Here is a 15,341-nt window from a genome sequence, read left to right as displayed (position 1 = left end):
GTGATCTCAGTGACAGGTGTATATCTCTAAATAACATTTCATTGTTCAATTCTAGTGGGCATGAAACCTCAAGGGGCTTGTGGGTTATAATTCATACCTTCATGAATGCTATTGGCTATTGCACAGACTTTTTATCCCCTTAGCCACTTACAAAATAATTCAAAATAAGCTTTATCAGATTTTCTAAGAAGGGCTGCTCTGGAAGAGTCCCTTTGCTTGAAATAGGCCACAAATCAGGTTAACATGAAGAATGTTCTTGCAGAAGCAGCCTGGTAAGACAAATAGTTCTAGTTAATCATTATATTTCACCTTCTCCTCTGCTCTTCTGCTAGCTCTGCTTTGCTTAACATTTTGAATATTTAATACTATGCTAATGTTTTCCATTCAATGTCATTCCTATTCTGGAGAAAATTTTGCAGAAGTCATTCCACCAATATTTAAAATAAACAGGGGTGTTATTTGGGAGATTTTTATTTTGGGGTGTTATTTTATACCTCAAAAATTATTTTTCCTATTGGTGGGTGCTAAAAATTAATATATAAATTCACACACACACACACACACACACACACACAAAAAAAAAAAACGGGGGGGAAGAAGATATCACAACCACAATTACTTGAAGATGATACGACAAGCAAACAGAAAGGACATTGTTGGGTGGAGGGGGGGAGGGAGAAGGGAGGAAGGTTTTGGTGATGGGGAGCAATAATAAGCCACAATGTATATCGACAAAATAAAATTTTTAAAAAAAATGTAAAAAAAAAATTAAAAAAAAAATATTTTTCTTTCTCTATGGACTTATTTTTATGTTTAAAGGTATTGACTACAACTAATAATGCATTCATGTTTCTTTCTTCTCAAATTCTAATTTTGGGTATAAAGAGAAAAAATAAGATTTTACTGGGGCAGAGTCATCAAAGTTGACATATGTCATAAGTGCCTTGATAGCATTCTTTGAACATTGATGGGGTAAAATGTAGTGAAAACAATATCCTCCAAGAATTTACACACATAGGGACAGGATCATATCAGTATATTATTTAAAAAATTAACGTTAGTCTGTGATTTAACCTTCTAGCTTTTATATTAGTCAAAATCCCCAGATTACAAATAATTTCTTCTTCAGAAAATAGCATTCTACTTAAATTCATACTCACTTAAAAATTTATCCTGGCACCTTTGGACCTGGGAATAAGAACTGGTAACATCTTAGAATGTTATAGCTGAGTGAGATGTTAGAGATCATTGCATCTAAGCCCTAACTTTATTGACAAGAAAATAAAGGTCCAGGAGGAGAAAGCCCTTTTCCATGTAATGCATGCTGTTAATATAAAGACAAAACTAGACTCCTTCTGCTGTGCCAAAATGGTTAGCATTCTAGTATACAGATTTTTTCCAGTTACGATATGTTTAAAACAGACTCATCTAACTCATCACAAATCTTGCTGTACAAAAATATGTACTTTTGTATATAAATCTGAGTGACCCATAACCCAACCCTCAGTTCTCACTCTAGCACAGATTTTATATTTACCTCTTGTAAAGTTTGTGTGAAGTGATTGAATATGGTAAATATAAAGTGTGTAAGACTTTTTAGAACAAAGGTTTTACTGGTGGAAGCAATTTAAAATGTTTCAGTTAATATTAACTGTAAAAAAGGAAGATTGACAAATTCTAGAATTTTTTATTTTATATAGAATTTTATATTCTTTTCTAAGGCCGATGAAGTATGTGTCGTTGATATGCGTGTTTGCTTCAGTGATAATTGTGATGGGTTAACTCTTTCTTCAGGAAACAAGTTAAAATAGGTCCTTTCCCAAGGTGACCTTATAAACTTAAAAACACCTCCCAACTTTCATAGAGAAGAGAAGACGTGGAGATGTGCATGGAGACTTGGAGATATGCTAATTGCTAATTAGGCTTTTGTAACAAAGTAAGGTGCATCTTTTGGTGGGAGAAAGGGGACAGGGAGGAATGGATGCAACTGGAGATGAATTAGCTGGGAATTCCAAGGCAACTAAACAGACAGAAAGGACCTTTGTCCTGTTTGGTGTGACCTACTACTGCACATGCTGCTTTTAAAGAGTTCTGTTATCAGGGTTTTCATAATCGCCTAATGGATAGCATCCTACTCTCCCATTCCAATCCTCCACCCTCGTCCTGGACTGCTCCAAGTATAAGCCATGGTGAAATCTCAATAATAAATAAATACACTACGTGTAAATTCTTAATCTAGTAACTGAAAAAGAGCATTTATTTGGTATTTACTGTATTTCAAATAGCCTGAGCATTTGTTGTCAACAGAAAGTATTCCAATAAAATATAGGTTATAAAGTGGTTTTTAACAAAGTAATGCAAAATAAAATGCTGAAAAAATAATTCCATTTCCAAGTACTCTGTAGCTTCAAACCTCAGCAGAATTCTTTAAACTTATCAATTAATGTAATTTTTATTTGAAGAATTTATTGTCTGAATTTATCTTTAGACTCAGGTCATTTCTCATATTAATGATAGCATATTACAGCTTTTTAGTCTTATACATCCTCATTTATATCTTAACAATATGGGCAAAAAAGTAGAAAAGGTCTGCATGTTATTAAAATTTCGAAAGCATTGCATTTTTTAAAGACTTTTAGAACTGGCCAATGGAAAAAAAAAACAAACACCACTTTTAAAAATTCTTCTAGTATCCTAAAATACATTCACACACCACGTATCCCTCAGTATATTTTATTTTAGGAAAAATATAAGCCACTAACCCAGAACTTGCCAGTTAGTTATATTCAGCATGTTTTGCAAATACTAACTTGAAGCAGAAAACTGATTTTCAACCAGAAATGTTATTTTGTGTATCATTTTTCTCAAACACATTATACTTTGAAAATGTATTTGCCTCTTCTGTTTGAGAGAGGACAATAGACAGGAGTGTCCTTTCTCTTGACAGCATCTGTCAAAGTATATATGCTTAATAAATAATTGTTGCTTTGATATATTTGGGGGCACTTTTTTAAACTCAAAAAATGTCCCTGGTATGATCTTGATATTAGATTGGTTTAAAGCATGTTATAACCAAAGACAGTGATCTCAGATAACTGCGGGACGCTTCCTCCAGTCAGTGTCTGAGCACCACCACCCAGCTGGAGCACTCTCACTCCCACGTGCCTCAGTTTAATTACCCAGGAAGTCCTGTTGAGCTGTTAAAGTGAACAAGAGACACAGCCATGTTGGAAATGCTCTAAGGCTCCTTTTAATCCTCTCCCTCTGTTTCCTTCTTTACCTATAAAAGGAAATAGTCATGGAAGGGAAGAGGTAGCAGTGCTGGAAAGAACCAAGCAATAGATTGAAGTTCTAGGCTTGAGGGTCTAAGTCACATCTCTACTAGCCAACAGCTTTGGGATCAAAATTTGCAAAATTACTTCGCCCTTTTACAAGCTAGTTACTTCCACCTCCCTCATCTATAAACACATGAGGTTGGACTAAATCTCCAAAGCTTCTTCCAGTTCCCAAACCCTTAATTCAAACTGCCCATAAAAATAAATGTAACCCTGGGATGTTCATTTCCTAAAGTAAAGTTGTAACAGGTCTGGACTTTTTCATTAACAAATGCCAGAAGCTATACAGAACTTTGTGGGTGCTCAATAAATGTAAGTACTAAGCAATAAATTTTATCTTTCATCTGCAAAATGTGGTGAGTAATGCTGACTTGTCTCCCAGAACTTTGTGTAAGAAATAATAAATGAGAGCAAAGCACTTTTCAGATAATGAAGTAATTTGAATAAGCTACTTTAATACGTCTGAGGTCTAGATAGGTGATGCAAAAATAAAGTGTCTTTTTTATTAGCACATCTGTGAAATACAACAGTCTTTTCATCTGTTTAAGAAGAAACAGTCATTACCCTTGCTTATCACCAAAAAGTCAGCATGAGTAATTTCTGTGCAAATGGAATTTTTCATGTGATGTTAACATTTATCACTTTTAACAAAGTGCAGCTTTAATCTCTACCTGATATCAAAATGGAATCATATCTTGATTCAAATAGTTTAATGAGGCATTCCATTAGCACTGTCCTACTCTGCCCACGAAAATGCTTTGTGAAATGACTGATAAGCTGCACAAATGAGAAAATTGTATATATAATAATCCTCCTACTGAAAAATAATACAATTCAGGAATTGTTACTAAGGAAAAAGATATATTGCATTCTAACTTCCTGGAGACATCTACAGTTTGTTATTTTTAACGTTTATGTTCACTGAATAATATGTTCTATATTATTTACAGTGTTCCAACAAAAGGCAGCCAGAAGGCAATCTGACATTGACAAGTTCCATGGTCCTCGTAAGAAAAAAGGTACTGACACTAACTTCAGTCTACCTAATACTCTCTAAGTAAGACTTAAAGAAAACTTATGAATACTGAATAAAGCCTCTTAGGACAGGAATAAATAATTGGGTGCTTTATTAATTTTACTCTTAAGTTAGTGTCTAACTCAAATACAATTTTGCCATAATATAATAAAATTGATGCAAAAAGATTATTTTAATTAACAAAGACATGAAATGGCCTCGTCAAAATATTTGTGATGATGTGGTTGATGTTGTTTTGAGGGCTCCAGGAAGGTCAAGTAAGACAAATTCTGTGTAGAGGGAAGTCTGTAGAACTTAACTTGGGTGGGAGGGGCAGATGATTGATTCCCCAAAGGAGGGAAATAGCATAGGTTGTCTATGCTCTGTGCTAAATGCCAATCAAAGATTGTACCCTTTTCCCACTATTGTCTAACCTTCAGTATTTGACACAACATTTTTTGAACAATTATTTGTCATGCAGAAAAGATCTGAAAACTATGACCACAAAAACATCTTACACAGGAGGAATATTTTCTGCCTACAGTTTTCCGTGAAATACTTGTCTCCTATTTAATACAGACACTAGAGCAGGTTATTTATTATGATTTTTTGTCCTGATAAGAAGGCCTTACTTACGGTTTAAAATGAAAATTGTAAAAGGTGGCAGAGATACAGACACCATTAGCTGACTGTAATAATCAGTGAGCAGATAGAGACCCACCTCTGTAATAACCTGGGTCCAGAATAATATTACCTTGAAATTGGTACCAATAAATTGCTAAGAGAGACATTAAAATAAAACCAGGAAATTATTTCATGGCAGCCCATAATGACTCCCATAGTCAGTCTCCTTTTGTGCCATTGTGGAGATCAATAGGTAATGATTGTGCCAACTTCTAACTCCCCCTGAACTACTAAACATAGAATCTCAGTGGACCTGCTCCTAGGATGCTATGAATTGTCCTCAAAACAAAGGTGTGCCCTTAAATGAATGACCTTCACCTATCACTTCAAGTAGCATTGCCCACAGCAGCAAGGTTATACTTGGATCATTTTTCCAATCAAGTACATGTTGTTTGAATACAACACATGATGATGCTGAACTTCTATTTTTCCCATGAATCACTTGGATTCCCTGCTTGGAAATTTACATGCAATAACTCTGTTTGACAATTTTCCATTTTTAGTGATTTCATATTTTTAAGAGACATGTATATCTTTTTTAAGTCTACTATTATGCTCCCACTGTGTCTTTAGCACTCTTGAGAAATAAATGCAAAGCTCTATGTAATATCATTGTACAGTTAGGATCAGAACCGTACTAGGGAATTAAACAAGGTAGATAAGATTATTCCTATCTGGACTCTCCCACATACCTCACAGAGCTTTGGAAACAATAATGGGAGAAGATGCTTTGAGTTATTTGGGAGAAAATTCCCTAAATCATTTTTCTTATAAATTATTCAATTACATTTTTAATTAAATTCTCTTAGAGTTAAGGGGAAAATGTGAAGGGGCACACAGCAGATGAAGGAAGGTGACAAGTATAAAGTGTAATAAAGACATCTGTGGAAACCTTGGTCTTACCAACCATCCTTCTTGCTGCCCCACAGAGAGCAGGATGAGGAAGAGCCTGATTCAAGTATCCATATGTACAGAAAAATAGTACCAAATGGTGCCCAGAACAAAAGCGGGGAGAGGAAAATGGTGAAAGGAAACAAGGACCTGATCATGCAATATTTTATTGAATTGACATCTATCTATATCTTGTTACCTAATTTGCTTCATAAAGGTCAATTTCATTAGATTGTTAAAATTTTGGGGGGATAACGATACTGAAAATTTTGATCATATTTTATTTGAAATTTTTTTCTTTCTGGATTTAACATATTGAGGACATTTTTGATAGTCTTCTTAGAGCAGTTTCCCTAGATTCCTTTAATCCTGGATATCAGTAACCTACCCGAATGGAACAGAACATTGCTCTATTTGCAAGGACTGAGGGAATATCAAACCTTACGGAATGGTTTTTTTTTTTAAAAAAAAAAAACTTTCTCCAATGTCTACAAGCTGCAGAGAAATCAACATCTAGCATGAGGGAAAAAAAAAGATAATTATAAATCATTGGGAATATTTTCAAGTAAAAGAATTAATTACCTAAGTACCTAAAAGGGCTTACTCCATCCATCCGTATATCTCTAAACTGCCTAGATATTATGATCATCCAGTCAATGGAACATACTAGGCAATGAAAACTGCTTACTACTGAAGTAGTGAATACTCTTCAAATATCCTGAGATTTTATAGCATAATAGGAAAATTGGTATATACTTCACCAATGATAATCTCTTTGGTAAAGAAGAGCAGGGCCTTTTATGAAATGTTTGCCAGAGTCAAGATTTTCTAAAGGGGCTAGACAAGTTCTCTAAATAAGGTTAAAGAAACTATTTAATTCTTCCACTATATTCTGGAAGGAAAAGGGATTATGACAGCCAGTGATTTTCCCACTGTAAGTGTAGGCATTTCAGAGGCACTAAGTTCAAGACTACCAAGGGATTGCCAGGAAGTTACATTATTGCTAAGTCAAAGAATTTTCCTGAAGAACAGGAAAAAAAAATTAATTGGCACCATTTCCATGGAAACTCAACAGATTTCTTCAACTCAATTTTCACATCCTGAAAAAATACAAGTAAAAGTGCTGAAGGCTTAAAATAAATTTTTCCAAGTTCATTTTGAATTAGAAAATGCCAAAGAATCACAGAGAATACGCTGCCACCACACCTCCACCCCCTTCCCAAAATTGAGTCTCACAGAGCAGTCAAGGGGTTGTTCCTCAACCTTGTAAGCCAGAGAACTGAATTTTGTCAGTAGGTTTAGGTTGATCAGGGTTTTGAAGGCTGAGTTATGTTAACTAAGATCACAGAGGGCTGATTTATTACCCCCATTCCTTCCCAGTGAATAAAATACTTGCATTCATTTGGCCCCTGCCAAACACTGAAGTTTCTGTAAAATATACTTGGCAATTAGCAGACTGCTGGGTGAACATGATCAAGTCAAAGAGTGCTGGCGGAATGTAAGGGCTCCTTTAAGGACGTGGAAATATCTGGCTAATTTTCCCTGCCTCACAAAACCATCTAGTAGTCCACGGTCAAGATTGCTTACATTCCCCAGACTATTATATCATTTTCTTGGACTGTGCATAGGGGCCTTATCTATCTACACCATTTTACCTACAGATATGACCAACTGATAAGGCTCAAGCATTCTTAACGAAATGCTTCCCTGTGATCGTGAATCACAGATCTCCTCTGCTATCCAATTAAATGATGAACCTCATCAAGAATGTGTGGTTGCTATCACTGCTGGAGGGCAGCCCTTTTCTTTGAGCAGGGAGAGTAGATGGGCAGGCGGAGCACGTCCACTCTAACCAGATGCGGTACCAGCCACTCCTAACTCTAGGTGAACATAAGAATTTTTTATGGAGCTTCTAAAACTTGATTGCCTAAACCCTACCTTAGACATGGACTAAATGTAGAACAGAAAATAGCAATCAGCAATAATCTAAAAATCAACATATAAAAAACCCTCCCAAAAGAAACTATATGTTTCAGAAGCCACGTTTTGGTCAAGTTTAGCCCCTAAATATGTTATATTTCAAAGTAACCTGCACGATATAATTTAAATTTTTTGCCAGCATTTAAGGCTATATTTCATGTTAAAATTCAAATTTCCAACCACTCCGATTTATAAATGTATCATTTACTACAAATGACTTTTGCTATTATTTATTATTATGTTTTCCATGTTTTCTTATAGTTGAAACACATTTCTCTAAAGTCATATAATTCTACCAAAAGTGGGAAAATAAAAGGTATATCAAAAGTCATGTTATCAAGAAAAAAATGAAAGAGCATTTTTGTTTGTGATAATGAAGACTATTCAAATGTATTTAATAAGCAGACACTAAGTCTTTGCTCAGTCATTTGATCGCCTGGCCCCTGTAGGCTTATGAGTTTGCAAACCCGTGATATAGTCCCTGCCCACCAATTTTTCACTCCAGACTACAAAATCATTATTGGCTGGTCTTTTGGGAGGTGTGCAGGCTCATGGGAAACATACAGTGAGGGAACATATCTTTTATGTGTTGTCTAAGTGTCCAGTGCTGCAGCAGTTCTATAGATGCTAAATAATAGAATTGTGTATAAGCAGGAGAGTTGGGGAAACATGGAAGGTATTCGCCTTATGTGGGGAAAAGAGAATGCTGATCTCTGCGGTATTTTCATCAGGGTGTTTTTGCCAGTACTGGCTATATTAAAGAGAAAAAGAGGAAAATTGTCAAAATGTGGTCATTTGTACTCCATAAAAGAATAATGGCCTCGGTTCCTTTTTCCAGTATAACTTACATTTATTTCCATTTGTCATATTGCTCACAAAAGTTTTTTTTTGTTGTTGTTAAAGTTATACCTGGAACATTTTGTGTAACAGCTGAGTTCTTGCCTAAAATGGCCATGTGTTAGCAACCCACAGTGCGGCCTTTCTCAGAAATGAAGGCAAAGCATAAAAAAGATGAAATTCTTAGTAACAGTGAGAACAAAGACTGAAAAACAACCTTGCTAGAATCTGGGACTAACTCCAATTAATTCTAAGGTTGAAAAAAGGTGATTGAGACAAATAAATCAATTGTCTGGCCCTATTGCTTATGAAAGAAAGCAGTCCTTTGCTCATAAAGGAAGGTAGGAAGATATTTAATCAACCTTCCCCCACTGGCCCCCAGCTACCTCTCTACTACGCAAATATTAACATTTAAATGTGCTCCGCTCCCCAGCTCCGGTCTTTCTGTATACAGTAGACCAGACCTTTCCTCCCTGTAGAAAGTGAGAGGTGGGGGGTTAATGTTACACTTTGCTCCTCCTGGGACCCTCAAGTAAAGCTTGACCTAGGTAAACAAAGCTTCGGAGAACAGGAGAGTAGGGAACTGAATATGCTGACTGAATGGGCTTGCTGTGTTCCAGGAAAAAGTGAGGACAGTTACCCATATTTAAAAGCACCCTAACAAACCTTTTTAATTATAAGAACAAAGAAACAGTTCTAAAGTATTGAGGACTTACTTTAAGTTAGATTTTCTAATAAAACAATTAAAATTCATTTTAAAAATTGAAGAATCTTTGTAACAAAAATTTGAGATAAGGGACTACAGTAGTTATGCAGGAAGAGACTGCAACTTAAGTTTAAATTTAGTCAGGTATTTTGTTTGTGTTAGAAGAAAACAAATATAATAGTTTTAAGGATATCCAAGATTCTATGTCATCATGAAAGTATTACCCAAAATATATTCTAACCTAATAAGACTAAACAAAGGTAAAAAGCTTAAGAAAGAAGTTATAGTATTAAAAAATTGTAGTGAATAATGAATCCAGTTAAACAGACATGAATTTAAATAATTATTGTAAATTTATTTATAAAATATGTGAATGTAAAATATTGGTAATAAAGAAAAAATATGTAATGTAACAAATTATAATTTTATAGCAATAATCTGGATCCAATACCCAAATAATATAAAAATATCTAGGAACTAGAAGAAAAAGAAAAGCAATGCCTTTTCATTCATGATTTTATTAATCAAAAAATATGAGGCAAAAATATCTGTGAAATTTTAAAAAGTAAAATTTTTAAAAATAAAATTTATTTTAAAATAAACAAATTAAATAATAAAATATAATATGTAATATAAAATAAAATAAGATATATAAAAATAAAATGAGCTTGATAGAATATAAACTTTCTAAGATCCATAATTAATAATACAATATCTGATAAAAAATTCTCAATGAATATATGAGCAATTCAACCCACTCTCTAATCTCAGTGCAATATTCAAAGAATTAATAGCAGAAGTCTAAAAAATAAAAACAATCGAGGGAATTCTGAAAGTCTTTTAAGGCAAAGATAAAATTAAAACACAATTAACCCTTCAGAAAGCAGCCCTACAAACTGCCTCTATAAACAGAGGCAACTTCACACCCTTTAAAGCTTTCATTATTAAACAAGAAAGAAGAAAAACAAAGGAACTAGACATTCTAATACCAAAAAAAAAAAAAAAAAATGGAATAAAGCCAATGAAATAAATATAATAAAAATTGAAAATTAATGGTAGAATTTAAAGGAAATTAGGACTAAGTATACATAGATTTAAAAGTGTTCATACTCAAAAATTAAAATTTTAGGGAGATATCACAACAAAATAAACAACAGTGCAGCCTGTGATTCATGTAAAAGAGTTTTAAGCTCCAACAATATATAATTGTGGAAAAAATGGAAACAATAAAAAAAAAATCCAACTGTAAGGGAATGGTTAACTATTTTATTGAATATACAGACTTTGCAATATAATGCAGCTATTAAAAATCATGCTTCAAAGTGGTAGGGGAAAAAGTCATGTTCTGAAACCACAATAATTAAAATGAAACAGCAAGGAATATATACAGCCCTAAAGTTAAGAAGACATGGAGACTTTACTTGGAACTTACATATAAATGAATAGTCCAAGCATCTCCTAACTGGAGACCTGAGATTATTTTCCTTCAAATTCCCAAGCTAAATAGCAAAAAATAACTTCAGATTTAAATCTTGGTCACTGGTTCTTTAAGTCTTATGACTAAACAGTCCTTTCCAATTTACACAAAATAATTTGGTTTAATGGTACAGTATGGTATGGCATGGCGGGGCACTTATAATATGGCATGATACTTAACAGCACAGTACACCTGGCCTGGATTCAAACGGTGTGCATTCCATATAGGAATACATAGGAGAAGCCTATTAGTAAGGTGGAAGAAACTTTCTTACTGTAAAAACCAATATATCATTATTACATAAAGTTGTAGGTTAGAAGAAAACAATGACCTCTGATATCAGAAAAGAACAACTTGTATCAACTTTAAAAAATTTCTTCCATGCTTTAATATGTATACAACTTTTATATTGCTGAAATTTTAATGTATACATAATTTATCCTGAGTTTGTACTTGTCATTATATAATAAGCAGTTCCTATATTGCCACATCGTCTTTATTTTTTTAATGAATGCATGATATTTATTATGTAAATATTTCCTTTATAAATTTTTTGTTGGGCAATCAAGTCATTTCCTTCCAAATTTTCAGTAAAAAATGTTCTTCTAGCCAGTCATTCAGTAATAGAATTTTAATGAAAATCTCAGTTTGCTTTCTTACCCAATCTATAGATTCATATACTCACACCGTAAATTGTTTGATGTTTATATGACCAATATTTGATCAAATGAAAAATCTTGTAAAGAAAAATTGATCCAAAAGAAACTAAAACTTTGGAAACTATAGTTAATCTTGAAGCTTTTACAATAAGAAACCAAGAGTCTACAATATGTAGTTATTAATCTGATGAATGCTTTTTGATGAAAATTATGTTGAACTCACAGTAATTCTACTGAAAAAGAAATATAAAATTGGGGAGGAAGAAAAACCTTCCCCATCACCCTTCCCTCGTCAAATAGTAATCTAAATGCTTTATTGCAATAAAGAACTTATATTACTTCTAAATGTAAATCTTGCAAATCCTACCAAAAATTATATGCTGCGTGTTTTGATTTTAGTCTGCCCTTAGGAGTAAAATGCCTAAATCATTCTTTTTTTGCAACTTGTTGTGCCTAATAGTAACTTTCAAGATAAATGCTTTAATCACTTTAATGTGAAAAAAAATTAAAAGCAGGTGTATGTGAAAGTGGTCTAGCTGTAAACAACTCACTTTTTGATATCTAGGACTTCTGCTGCTCCTAACTTTTGTGCTTTTGTTCTCTCTGCACAATCATGCAAGACTGAACACCAGACACACACCCCCAAGTCATCTTGCTTGTATTTTAATAGCTAGGATTTAAAATATGAAGGGATAATTGAAATGAATATTAATTCAGTATTTTTTAAAATTCAACTGTACATATAGCAAAACTGAAACTGGTATGGTTTTCTGGGGAAAATTTACTTGAGATACTTCCACAAAGGAAGAAATTCCAGCTGCGTGGGTTACTTGAGATAAAAATGAATTCACACTTAGGCAAAGGAATGATGGAAGCGAGGTGACAGTTAAATGGCGTAGCTGTTAAGTGATGAGGCTAAACCTCCGCACTGTGGCAGGGATGCACACAGAATTCTACTGCAAACTGAATTTCGCAAATCGAATTTGAGTGTGGACGCCTGTAAAAAGCAAGTGGTGTAAGAAGCAAGATCTCAATCGTTATCTGTGCTTTTTGCTGCTGAACCAGTTAGCTCTCGGCCTGACTGTGCTTCTCCAATTCCCCTGGGATTTTATGCTCCATAATCTTGGGAGGAAGATTTAGAGTGTAGAGTCTGTTGACATCTTGTTAGTTCTGGGGGAATAGACTTCTGAAGAGAAAACACAAGTCAAGAAACCCCCCGGGGGAATCAGAATGATTGGCCGTGGAGCACTTTAATGTGCACACGAACGTTTTCGAAAAGGAACCCTCTCTGTGTCCCTATTCCCAGGTTGAGTACGAGAGTCCTTCTCAAAACTGAGAGGAACATTAGAGGTCATTCCAGGACAGCCCCGAGGCTCAAGTCCTCTTCAAATACTTAAAACCTACTGTCAAATACTGGAAACTTCTCATTTCCACAATAACCAATCCTGATTCTATTATTGATTCCTTATTACTATTGAATTTGAATGCCCTCCTCATTTCCTAAATCCTTGCCAATGTGATCCTGATACAGTCTAGTTTATCTAATTCTTTCTTGAGGAAGGACTCCCAGTAGTGAGCAGATTCTCCAGAGACAGCTCACTGGTGTGCCATTGGGTGGGACTAGCTATCATCTCCTTCTAGACCCTATGGGCATGCTTAGATGTGACAATGCGTTAAGACATGTGCTAGGGCTCAGTTACCCTGCCCCTCTTGTGGTAATACAATAAGTATGTGGGACTTAATGCAGATATGTAAATGAGAAGGTACAAATTCAAATGAGTTCTGCAGCCAGGCAAGTAGCACAAGTTCATTGTCGTCTGGAGACAATAAGGAATGGCAGGGTTTGGGGTACCCTGGAGAGCACATATCATCCCTAAAGGCATACAGGCATAGTTATGTCTGTAAATACCATGGTGGACAAATGAAATACTGAATTCACCTGTGGTCTGCCATTAGCTGTCACTGTGCCTCAGGCCAGTCTCTGGTGTTGGATTAGCAGCCCCATGCGGAAACCAGGCCGTCTAATATCCTTACTGTGCTGAGCGAATAATACATGGCATGCTCCAAAATAAACTCTTTTGAAAAGAAAGCATTTCATTACAAAATGACCAATTATTTACTTTAAATCTTTCAGAAATAAAATTTCAAATGATCCTAAGCCTCTTGTGACATTTGGATGTTGGTTGACCTCTCTTTTCTCAATAAAGAGATTGTTTATTCTCCAAATGCTTACTATACATGATAATATTAACATTTACTTAGCTTATGATGAGGCAGGCACCATGCCAAGTATTTTGTGCACATGATCTCTTTTAACCCTCACAAAAAGAACATAAAAGTGGCACTGCCCACAGCTGGCGCAGCACAGAACTTTTGCTACTGTTCATTCTCTCCTCATCCCTTTCTGTTTTTCAGCGACTGACACATTCTTTTTATTGTAACACTAGGTTCCAGGTATCCACCATCCTTAGAAACTCATTTAAAAATTGTTTATTCTGTAACTTCTTTTTTTAATTTTAACTTCTCAACATACATTGTGGTTGATTTTCGCATCCCTTTACCCGTTCCTCTTTGTCACCTCTCCTCTCCCCCACTACATCGTATCTGTTCACTTGTCTTAACAAATTCAAGAAGTTGTTGTGATTGTTCTTATAGATGGTTATGAACAAGAAATTCCAATGGCTTTTTTTTTTTTTTAGTGTTTTCTTCCCCGGTTGTCCATATGTTGACTTCCTGTTAAAACACCCTCCCCCCATATTGTAGAGAGAGCTCGGATGGAGAGTCCAGCCTTTTCTACTCCAAGGGGCTGTCTGGCCACTGGGCAGGAAGAACTCATCCTCCTGCAGGAAAGAGTCAAGAATGGGAAAATGACTGTGGATGAAGCCCTGGAGAAATTTAAACACTGGCAGATGGGAAAGAGTGGCTTGGAAATGATTCAGCAGGTAATAATGACCCCTGTCCCTTCTGGAGTGTTCTCTCACTTGTGGAGCTCCTAGACTCTGTAAATATTTAGTCTTCACAGGAAACACAGGTAACTGTTCTTTTGTTTTTAACTAGCCAAGCCACTGAAAAATATGTTTCAAACCATCAGTTAAAAGGTAGAAAATATCCAGATTTCATGTTTACCAGCCTTTGGTCAACTCAATCCTGGAACCCAGTGTGTCAAAGCTAATACCTAATCGGCTTATACTACCTGTCCTTAGTATAGTGAATATTTTTTGAATCTCATTGCTGAAATTAAGGTGAAGTATTTTTATACTAATGTGCTCAGCATTCTGAAAAGGGTATTATGTAGAGGCTTAAAGGCAACAAGAAAATGATTGAAATCACATCAAGCAATAGTTCTAAATGAAACATACTATAGTAAGTTTTATCTTCTTTCTCCTTAACATTTTTGGGGGATATATATACATCTCCACATGCCAGTCAAGGTTTGCAGAGAAATGCCAAGAATATTAACTTCAGATAAGTTTGTCTTCTATAAATATAATTTACATCCTGGGTGGGATTAGAGATGTTGGTTCTGAGATGAGAATGACAACAAAACATCCCACATGCACTCCTTGACATTCTTCAGCGAGGGGTATCAGGGCCATATTCTATCTGTCCCACAGTCTTCCCACTCCCAAAATATTCCAACTGTTTTTTTCTTCTCATCACAGAAAGGCCCATTGCCCTTGAACCCAGTTTCAGGTAGCTGTTTGATCAAACACGTGTAATAAACTAATTTAGGTGGCTGTGTAAATAATTACTAATA

At 35.0% G+C, this 15,341-nt stretch overlaps 1 pseudogene; it reads left to right on the top strand.

The window, feature by feature from the left end:
• LOC134378217 (B-cell scaffold protein with ankyrin repeats-like) overlaps positions 1 to 15,341 on the top strand; it is a 64,190-nt pseudogene that overhangs the window by 36,078 nt on the left and 12,771 nt on the right.

The sequence above is a fragment of the Cynocephalus volans genome, chromosome 5 (assembly GCF_027409185.1).
Source record: "Cynocephalus volans isolate mCynVol1 chromosome 5, mCynVol1.pri, whole genome shotgun sequence".
Taxonomy (NCBI): domain Eukaryota; kingdom Metazoa; phylum Chordata; class Mammalia; order Dermoptera; family Cynocephalidae; genus Cynocephalus; species Cynocephalus volans.
This window is presented reverse-complemented; position numbering and strand designations above follow the sequence as displayed.